This window comes from Mycetomoellerius zeteki, unplaced genomic scaffold (genome assembly GCF_001594055.1).
Source record: "Mycetomoellerius zeteki isolate Tzet28-1 unplaced genomic scaffold, Tzet1.0 scaffold583, whole genome shotgun sequence".
In the NCBI taxonomy this organism is placed as follows: Eukaryota; Metazoa; Arthropoda; class Insecta; order Hymenoptera; family Formicidae; genus Mycetomoellerius; species Mycetomoellerius zeteki.
The window spans coordinates 30,402-41,919 of NW_017257592.1; the positions used below are offsets into that span (position 1 = coordinate 30,402).

Genomic DNA, 11,518 nt, shown 5'->3' on the forward strand with positions numbered 1-11,518 from the left:
TTTTGAACAAAAATTAGCTCTTTTTTAACATCCTCCGAAAAAGAGCAGATTTTTGCGTAAAGATAAAAAATAATATTTTTTGTAGATTTTTACTTCCTGAGTACGAGTGATAAAATTATTAGAAAGTTCATGGTGTTCAGAGAACACCTCGAAAATTAAGCAAGAATATTGAAATTTAGATGAATACACCATTCGTGCTTAAGTTTTGAAGTGTTCCCCAAATGCTACGAACTTTTTAATAATACTTTTTGAACAAAAATTAGCTCTTTTTTAACATCCTCCGAAAAAGAGCAGATTTTTGCGTAAAGATAAAAAATAATATTTTTTGTAGATTTTTACTTCCTGAGTACGAGTGATAAAATTATTAGAAAGTTCATGGTGTTCAGAGAACACCTCGAAAATTAAGCAAGAATATTGAAATTTAGATGAATACACCATTCGTGCTTAAGTTTTGAAGTGTTCCCCAAATGCTACGAACTTTTTAATAATTTGATCATATCCAAAAGGTCAAAATCTATAAAAAAAAAACACCTTTTACTTTCACTTACACCTTTTTGAGCAGAAATCAGCAACTTTTTAACATTCTCCTTTGGTTATTCTGTCACAATTTTAAGAAAAATGGCATCAAAGAGGTAAAAAACGATTTTGAAGATTTTTGACGTCGTAACGGTATATATTAAATTTTTTAAAAATTTCCTACTAGTACATTAACTAGTTTCCTACTAGTTAATGTCATGAAAATACCAATTTTTAGCTTTAAAATATATTTTGTTTCGTATCGATATGATTTTTTATTTTGGATTCGTGTGTTGAAGCAAAAATATATTAAAAATCGCTCAAATTATTAAAATAATAATTGTGCAAAATATAATTAATTGTTCACTACATTTACGAGAGCCTTGTTGGTAACGTTTTTTTTTAATTCAAGCTAAATTTAAAAAATGCGTTTATATATTTCCAATTCGATCTACGACTCAAATTGATATGATACTCCGATATATCTCTATTGAGATAAAGAATCTGGATGTAGAAATCTGAATTTCGAATAGAAAATCTGAACTTCCAACATAGACTCAACAGAAAATCTATAACTATTTCCAATTTGTTTGAAAATCTCGGTAACATCAATTCGCGATCAATCTATCATGTCATTTTCATTGTGCCTCGACCCGCCCGTCACAGGTCGTCATAGAGTATACCACCTCGGATTGACTGAAGCGAAATGGCATGGATATAACGATTTCACTCTATGGAATACAGGAATGGGTGAAGGGGATACTCGAAGGGGATTGAAGGGTTTGAAGGTTACGACGGGCCATAAGCAACGTTCTGTTGACGTAAACAAAGTACGAGGGCTAGGGTAGGTCAGTTATAGTGATCAACATTTCGAATATCGTGACTGCTAATTTGTTGACTTCGAATAACAATTTCTAAGTTCGCGTAACGGGCGATGGAATTGTTTGTTGACTTGCTTTGCAAACAGCGCGCTTTCGCTTCGTGTAAGTGAGACTTTAATCTGTTCACTAATTGTCGATTTCCTCGATTAAACTATAGTAACTGAAGAAAAGTCAGAGTTCTCTGAAATATCAATGACTCAAGATAATTAATACCCTGCATCAGCGTCGAGGGGTCAACCACTATGGGAATCAGTGTACATTTTTTCAGAAATATATTGCGGCAATACAGTAATAAAACAAGCAATGCTAGCAGTACTAGCAATACTAGCAATATGCTAGCAATACATAGTAATACGTAGCAATATGTAGCAATACATAGCAATACATTAACAATACTTGTAATATTGTGCACAATAGATGGCAATACATGAGGTAATAGATGGCAGTACATCAGATAACAACGTTGATACAGCAGTTGTGACAAAAAAAAGTGATAATCTATTAACATCGAAATATCTGTAATGAGCGTTTGAAAAATTATTTGAATTTTAGATTTCTGAAATATACATCCGCGGTAAACGTTTAATCTATCTTTAAATATATTAGAAGAAATATTATATCCTACCAGACAGAAATCTGTGAGTGGTCATCCCGGTCTTTTTCGTATACCTAACCTCATAGGGTAATGTGCACGATTTTCTTTCATGCTATTACATAGGTTAGACAAGGGCGAACAATTAAAGTTTGTCCTTGTTTAACCAATGTAATATGGCATATAAGAAGAGTGTTACATGTGAAACAATATATGCAAAATTAAATTTTTGTATGTTAATTTAGATGAATTCAAATGGCCAAAAAAGATGATATTCAAGAAATTGATAAAAGATTTGTAATACATGGACCAATAACTTTAAATGGTATAAATCCGTTCACAATTAACAAAGAAGTACGTGCAGAAATTTAAAAAAAAATCAAAAAGTTCATTAATTATTATTTTATGATTTTATATTATTCATTACGTTTCTATAAAAAAATTTTATATTTTTATTTTAATATAATCCTATAACTTTAGAATAAACTCGGGTATTATGGCCATACGGATAAGATGACCATAGGTTGTAATTTCTCTAATAATTGTTATAAGTAGAGCATTTTTGTAGTCATTCTGAAAGCCTATGACCATCATATCCGTATGGCCATCTTTTTTATCCTAATATAATTCCATATAATATACAATTTTTATCTGTACATTACATTTATATATTATATATTCTATATTTTATATTATATTTATTATATATTTATCGTCTCGTATTATGTAAAATAAAAAAATAATAAATTTATTTTGTTCCTTCGACTAAATTCATTGATGATTTTTACTAATTTTCAATTTTTAATAAATTATTATTGGAATACAGTACTTAAATAAACAAAATAAATATACTTTCAAAAACATGTTTTTAAAATTATACTGACACTACTAACAATAATAAAAAAATAGAAAAAAAAAGTAACCCAGCAACAAAAAGTGTCTATTATAAAAGACATTTTTTGCGTCTAAAAAACGACTTAAAGACGCCTTATGTCACAATTTTAGACTTTGTGTTGTTTGAGAATACATTAAAAATACCTATTTAATACTGGAAATACTCTTAGTACTGGCAATACTGACAATAAAATAAAAATATTAGGAATAAGCAGCATTACTGACAATACGAAAACAATACTAACAATACAATAGCAATACTATCAATAAAGTGTTGTATTGCCATAATTACCAATCACTGTACATTTTTTAAGTAGTGGTTGACTCCTCGATCAACGTACATACATATATCAATAAAACTGGAATGAGCAATATCTGTCGTTTGAAGGAATGAAAATATCATATGTACATATTATATAATGTACATATAATATTTGTGATATTGCCATTTCTTCAATTACGAATTATTGTTTTAAATTTATTGCGATTTTCTCTTAACCCTTTTTATGGATCGGTAACTCCGCGCACGTCTGAGATCATCTCCTTTCATTTTATAATAAACTGCTTGCTCAATTTTTATGACATTTGACGTACGGATAATTTGATAATGCTTTACTCAAACCTAAGGTTAAAAATAAAAAAATTAAAATGATAAATTTAATATGTGTGTGGCGGATAGAATTTAAAAAAAATAATTTGATTATCGTAAGATTTTTTAGGGAGTTTTTAATTGTATAAAATAACAATTTCTAATTCCGTTTTATTTGAAGTGTGAAGCTTGTTAGTGCTAATTTTCAAATTCTGATTATGAATCCTCCTTCGTGGAGATTACAATCGTTTTGAAATTCGATATTTTTAGGCTATATTCCAAACTCGGAAAATATCAAAAACCTCTAAAATTGAATTTTAAGTTTTTTGAAATTTGAATTTTATAATTCTGAAATCAGAATCGATTTCAAAGGTCTCAAAAGCCTTTAGAAAGCAAAATTTTCCATAAGTTACTTTATAATACTTCCATAAGTTATCGGAGAAAACTCCGGGGGGGGGAGGTTCTCAAAGGATTAGTAGAAATACCAATATATAAATCAGAAATAGAAACGAACTTTGAACCGTACGCCCTTAATCGTAAATGTATAATTAATAAAGGTACGTTCTGCAAATTTCAAATTAATTTTTAACGAAGTATTAGGAGAAAGGCAATTCTTCATAAGATTTATTTGATACACTATTAAAAATCCCAAAAATTGTGAAAATAGATGACATTTAATGTGTTATTTGTTTAGAAGTCAAAATTATTTAGAATTAGACGCTTGTCAAAAACTGATTTCATTTCATAAACATCCTCTGTTATAGAATATTGGTTATTCAATTAAACAATCGCTAAAAAAGTTGTTCCCTTCGAGAATCGTTACATATACAATAATATATGTGTAGATCATACGTAGAAATATATACGTGCGCGGAGTTGTTAATGCTCTAACATAAATTTATGTACTACGTATCGAGAACCGTATATCCAATATGTGCTTCGATAAACGACTAAATTCACGTGTTAAGATATTAACGATCTCGCGTGTATGTACAATATGTACATGCATTGACACTTTTAGCTGGGTGAATTGAAACGAATCGATAAGAATTCAATTTTGTAAAGTCACATATCTCCGGAAAGACTCGTTATTTCATTCCATAAATAAATTTTATTCAATTAAAAAATTAGGTCTTGTGGATTGTAGATCTTTGAATGTAGACACGGATAACAAAACGTTCTTCGTGACTTTTCCATAAACTCGGAGAATTAATGTCGTGCTTAATAAAAATTTTCCTCCAGGAGGAATCTAAATTGGTCAAGGAATCCGCGGAAGGAAAGGAAGCAGGAAAGCAGCTGACTCATTCGAATATATAATAATATCGTCATCCTCATTCAATATCCTCGTTTTACGACGGCAAGCGTGTGCTAACAAGGAGACCGTTGATTCACCTCGTTGAATCTTCTATAACCCGAAATTTTGTTCTCGGAAATATCTTGAGGCATATTCTGGCGACGCAACGACGCCGAGCGTCGGCGTCGCGTCCTCGTGCGCACGAACGCGTTACGTATAAAGTAATCCACCCCTGAAGGGGGTTGAGGGGGATGGCGGCGCGTTGAAGTCACTGCGCGCGAAAAGGAGATGATTTTTGTATGGTTAATCGACGTCGAAGAAAGTGGGCATCGGGGCCTTCCCAATAACATGTGTAGACACATACATATATGTGCATGCACGCGCGCGCGCGGTACCATCGCCGATGTCGTGGGTATCTTTATTTATTGATTGCTCCGTGGAAATTGGCCGGCGCCGCCTGCGTCGCATCGGTCGATCGTCGGGTTGCAGGCTGACGTCACTCGGTCTGCCTCCACTATTGATTTTCTCCCTCCCCCCAGACGCGACGCGATTGGTCCATAAACCGAGAAAGCGGCCAGACACGGCCCTGGACCACCACCGTGTTGTCGATCGACGCGCGCAACCCTTGTATTTTATATTATACCATATGTATGTGTCTAGGTATATGTATATATAGAATATATGTGGAGGGTACACGTGCGAATGTAAATGTGTGTGTGCGCGCGCGCGCCACGTTGATTCCACACACACATAATTCAACTACCACCAGTATCACCTTCTGGTGTTACATCGGTGTCGCGATGCCATCCAAGAGGTAGAAAGAACCCCCAAGTGTTGCGGGGGCGCGATAAGCCGTGCTCGCGTTGAAGAAGGATGACGCGGTACAATTCGCGTTGATCCTTGCTCGAAGGTAAGCTGTCTAGCTGATAACCGATTAATCGGCCCCGCAGTGTTCCGAGCACGATTCATCGCCCAGCCTTGGTGGCCGGACTCATCGCGCACTTCGGTGAACTCATACATCGCTAATTCCGTCCGCGCGCGCATAACAAACGGGGAAGGGAGGATGACCTCCAAAGAATTCCTTCATTTCACGAAATGAGATCTCCCGCGAGAATGCCGCGAGGTGACTTACGCGAGGACGTGGTTGAAATTCATGGGTGAAGTGATATCGAAGGTCCGACATACCTTTGAGTTTCATGTAACTTCGGGGAGATTGCCAGATGGCTACGTCAATTCCAACTTCACATTACTTCTCTTCCTCTATTCATGCAATGTAGATCAATGATTCTCAAATGGAACTGACCGAACTTCGTCACAGAACCCCTTTTGACGATTCTTGAATAGGCTAAACTCTTCCCAATACATCACGTTCGTTCAGTTTTCCTGACGATCCATCTTGGAAATTCGTTCTAATCATGATGGCACGGTTTTCTTCTCGTAGAATCATGAGAACCGCTATCGCAAATGAAGGGTTATGATCTAATAACGAACTGAGACTTTATAATCTGATATGAGAGGAGCTTCAGACAGCTTTAATTTTTTAGGCCGGTATAATTGATCTTTTTAGAGCGAATCATAATTACGTAAAATGTGCCGGATGAGAATACTTTTCTTGTGTATGATGTATGAGGATAGGTTAAAAAGTTCTCGGTCTGATAAAGAAAACACATGATTTTTGACAAAACGTATTTTTTTTACTTTTTAACATAGTCCTCAATATATTTATCCTAATGATTCTAACTTTTTTATACCGTCTGCATAATACAATTTCTCTATATAAACCTTCAAAATAAGTGTTAGTTTCACAAATTACTTCAGTATGACAGTATTTGAGCCAAATCTTTTTCTTGCGAGCCGCTGATTGCGTTCAACAGAGAAAACTAATCAATGAGCGCTCAGTGATTTTTTTAATAATTGGTTCTTGCTTTTAATATTTTGTTAAATCTAACAAGGGACTTGTTACAATTGTGCGGAATTCGATTCTCCTTGAAATATGTTGTTAAATGCAAAACTCTAAAAGACATATATTTTTATCCAATCGGTCCTTATTTATCAGTCCAATTTGAGATTTAAAGAAATTTAAAAAAACAGCTCCTCAAAGCTAACACTTATATCTTATTCGAATCAATATTAACGAAAGTGAAATATATAAAAAAGTTTCAGACAAAACTTTTATGGTTTTTATATACTTGATAATTACGTATTTAATTTTTTTAAAAATGTAATCTAATGTGAGAGAGAGAAAATATTTTTTTAAAACCCCATCGCCATTAAGTTTTGAGGGATTGTTTCATTTCTTAAATTTCAAATTGAGCTGATAGAAAAAAATACATATTTCTTAGATTTTTGTGTTTAACAATACAAGAAGAATCGAATCGGTTTCAAACAGTTGTGACAGATAAGTGTAGGAACAAATCATATTAAAGAATCACTGAACGTTCACTGATCAACTTTTTCAGCTGAACGCAGCCATTTTTTTCATATTTGGAAAGAGAAAAGTTGATCAACGTGATAAGATCCGCAAAAAATCGGTTATTCAAACATATTCCCAAATACTCCTTAGAAATGTTCATTTGAATACGTTTTTAATTGACTATTAAGCGGCGTCTACAATAAGATTTTAAGATGTAAAACTTAAATTTTAGGCCTTAAACCGTAAGAAATTGTTCAATCGAATTGAGTCGAATTTGAAGAGAATAATCGACTCTGATTGATTAATTTTCTACGATTTAAAATCCCACGACCGTTTATGACTCTTATTGTAGACTCCGCCCCTGGTGAAAATAAAAATCGGAGAGTAAGTCAAATGTAATGGGAGAGTAATAAAAGCGTAAATGAAGCTTCTAGGAGGCGAAAATTGAAACAATGAAACATAAAAGAAGTGTGAACGCCCCTTTTACGTTTCATTGTTTCAATTTTTGCCTCTTAGCAACTTCGTTTACGCTTCTATTACTGTTCCATTACATTCGACTTACGCTCCGATTTTTTTTTATCAGGGGCATTACTCGTCGATCATTCAACATAGCATTATGGACTTTTTCAATGACTTCGTCAGTCGTAGCAGATTTTGGACAATCTCGTTTACCATCATTTATGAACATACGACCATGTTAACTTCAGCAGCCCATTTTTTAATAGTTGAAAACATTGGTGAAGAAAACATTAGCTGTCCCAAAATTGAATCAAGTTCGTTTTTTATTTATGTTGGTATTAAATCTTTTAAAACGAAATATTTTATCACTGTGCGATATTCGACTTTTCATTAAAAAAATCCAAAGCTGGGTTGCTTTACATGATTGAAATATGGAAACTAATGAACGCTTCTGTTTAAAATTTTGACGGTAGTCTTCTGCAGGATGAAAATTATCTATAATTATAACAGTTTAACACTTTTAGCGTCATCTTTATATCAAGTCGAGAACATTTCGAACTACCCTCGTATATGAGTCATCACTTCTCTACGCAGCTTCATCAAAGGGTGAGAGTGGCCGTAAGGATCGTTCCTCCACTCTTCCATCTCCAATAAATGACGCGTCAATGCAAAGGTCGTTTAAAGATTTTCTCTTGGAATGTAACAGCCGATTTGCATGCACCGTTTTAAGATCTTCCAGAGATTTTTGGTGTGCAAAACATTTCGGATGATAATCATTGAAAACAATTCCCAGGTAAAATTTTCATGCTGTGCAGTCTCCGAGATCCAATCTCTAATTGTCGAGATTAACGAGATGAACCTCGATGATTAAATCTTCATGTAGTAGAGTGAATTATTATACGACTGTGTGCGCGATAATCAAATTAATCACTGTCCGACTTTTTCACAAAGGCCCGTATTTAGAACGCTCCACTGTGTCTACGCTTAATACCTTTTAAAAGCATACAATGCAGACGCCGTTGTAAAAGCTAGAAGATAATAATAACCAATGTCTCTTGCATGCAAAGACGAGTCCAACTCCACGTGACAACACGGGAAAATTGTTTCGTATTGTGCGATATGAAACCAGAGAATAACGTGATGCAGAAACATGTCTAATGCCCATTTCAATGTATTAATAGATTAACTTTAATCTTGGTTTAACTTATTTATTATCTTTTTCTAATTGTAAGAATTAGAAAAAGACAAGGAATAAATTACTAATTAATTTATATTGATAAAAATAAACATAATATATCAAAGATGTTTAAAATGTTATTGTCTCGTGTGACAGTATAATATTACAGAGTGTTTTCTCTTTCTAGCGAACTTTCCGAATTGTTTGGAACAATTTATAGGAAATTACAAGCTGTCGCGATATTTTCGAAACTTTCGACGTCCACGAAGTAGTTCCTAAATTATATTCTCTATTAAAATTGATTCACCGACATTAATTAAGAAAATTAAAGTTATACGGCTAGAATTGATATAATTAATTAGAAAAAGATAAGGAAATTACAAGATAATTTACATTGTTGGAAATAGATAATTTTTAAATGTATTCTTTAGGATGTATCGAGGATATCGAAATATTATTGTCTTATGTGACAATATTATAATATTTCAAAGTAATTTTCATCTTTCTAGCATTTTTCGGACTTTCCGGATCAATTGAAACAATTTATAAAAAATTACAAACTCTGTAGCGATTTATTTATAGCTTATGAATTATATTTTCTACCGAAATTGATTCACCAATATTAATTAAGAAAACTAAAATACGACTGTAATTAATTAAAATACTTTTACCTGTACGGTATAAAAAGTTAAACCGTGAGCGGCTCTTTTATAATTACATTTATTTAATTTCGTATAACAAATCAAACTAACCAAGATTCCTTATAAATCAAAAGAACTAAGAAAGAACATGGGCAATAGGAATCAAGCGCGGAAGACGTTGCGCAAATAATACGACTATAAAGCGTAAAACTTCTTTATTTTACTAAACGCGCTTACATGTTTCGGCTCATTTTTGAGCCTTCTTCAGAGCAACATAAACTCACATATATAAAATATAACAATTATTAACTTGTCATGGTGAGCACCCCCGTATCGAGAATATAAATGTCAGAATTAAACCCAGATAAGAATGAAATAAATAAAAACGAAAAGAAATTTTGGAAATCTTGAAATAGAGAAAATGAAAAATTAATGTGTCAGAAAATTTTGAAATTATAATTAATTATCCCGAAAATTAGGAAGCTCATCATGCTCACAAGGCACCCCATCGTCAGTGTCGCTCGTACACAGGAAGAAGTCTTTCTAGCGTTGATTTTAAATTATTTTCAAAATTCTTTTTCTTGAATTTGATTAACTTTTTAACGTTAGTTTTTTAATTACTATCTCAATAAAGACCAGCTAAATCTAAAAGTGGCTCACTGTGCCTGATACTGACTGGCTAACATATCAGAAATCGGTTTTTGAATTACTATAGTATTGTTTGCGATGTGGTGCCTTGTGAGCATGGTGAGCTTCCTAATTTTCGGGATAATTAATTATAATTTCAAAATTTTCTGACACATTAATTTTTCATTTTCTCTATTTCAAGATTTCCAAAATTTCTTTTCGTTTTTATTTATTTCATTCTTATCTGGGTTTAATTCTGACATTTATATTCTCGATACGGGGGTGCTCACCATGACAAGTTAATAATTGTTATATTTTATATATGTGAGTTTATGTTGCTCTGAAGAAGGCTCAAAAATGAGCCGAAACATGTAAGCGCGTTTAGTAAAATAAAGAAGTTTTACGCTTTATAGTCGTATTATTTGCGCAACGTCTTCCGCGCTTGATTCCTATTGCCCATGTTCTTTCTTAGTTCTTTAAATTTATTTAATTATTTCAAAGCTGTTTATAAATCAGACTTATTTAATCTTTTCATTGCTCTTTTTAGCTCATATATGACGTCTGTCATTCAAATCGGGTCATATAAAAATTTTGTAACAGTGAATGTCAACGCATATTAAAACTTTATTAATTTTACCACATATACAAACTAAATATAAAAATTGTCGACCTCACCTAATGATATGATCATTGCAGTTTTAAAATGCTGATAAAAATAATCCAGAGTAGCACTTGCTTGATTTTTTTTATTGATATTACATATTTTAGGAACTAAATATGCAATGTCATTATTAATAAAAAATCTATCTTTTTTTTTTTTCCATTTTGCATGACATCCGACTGATGATTTAATAAGTAAATTCCCTTTATGTTAATTTATTAATATTTTGCTATTACTTCGACACGATTCGGTATACATAGCCTTCCCTTTTCCGCTATTAAAGAATTAGTAGCGTAAATGCGATCTAATGAAGACTCTTGATCGTGCCTAAAAATTAAATTTGTTTGCATCAATGTCTCGTATAATCCCGTTATCAAAATTTACTCGTGTAGCGTATCATCCTAATAAAATCAGCTGAGAGTTTAAATGACTTTTCATTATTATGTACATACGTACAGGAAGCTAGCGAAAGACGCGATATCTCTCTGAGATATCTTCTATTCATTGGCATGAACTAGATAAACGTGCGCCTGAGACATTATAAACCCACCCTTTTCCTTGTTTCCACATATGTATACATGAACACAAAAGTATAAATTTACTGTAAAACAAAAGGGTAAACAAAACCGCAGTGAATTGAATCACAATGAATGCTACATCAAGATTGACAAACTTAAATTTGTGACACCTATTCTTTAATTAGTTTGCTTTTGTTTTTTTTGCTTTTAGCCGGAGTCGGTTCACTTTGTGTAAGATATTGGCGTCCGCCTACAC

At 32.8% G+C, this 11,518-nt stretch overlaps 1 protein-coding gene across 10 annotated transcripts in view; it reads left to right on the plus strand.

Moving 5' to 3' along the window:
• The window catches only part of unc-104 (kinesin family member unc-104), a 34,192-nt gene that overhangs the window by 3,410 nt on the left and 19,264 nt on the right, over window positions 1-11,518 (plus strand). The window contains exon 1 of one of the 10 annotated variants that reach the window (XM_018456619.1): window positions 5,551-5,676. The exons of the other annotated variants lie outside the window; for them this stretch is intronic. The gene's annotated coding sequence lies outside the window, so the exon portion shown is untranslated. Of the gene's footprint in view, window positions 1-5,550; window positions 5,677-11,518 lie in introns of those variants that run through there. 10 annotated transcript variants of the gene reach the window in all.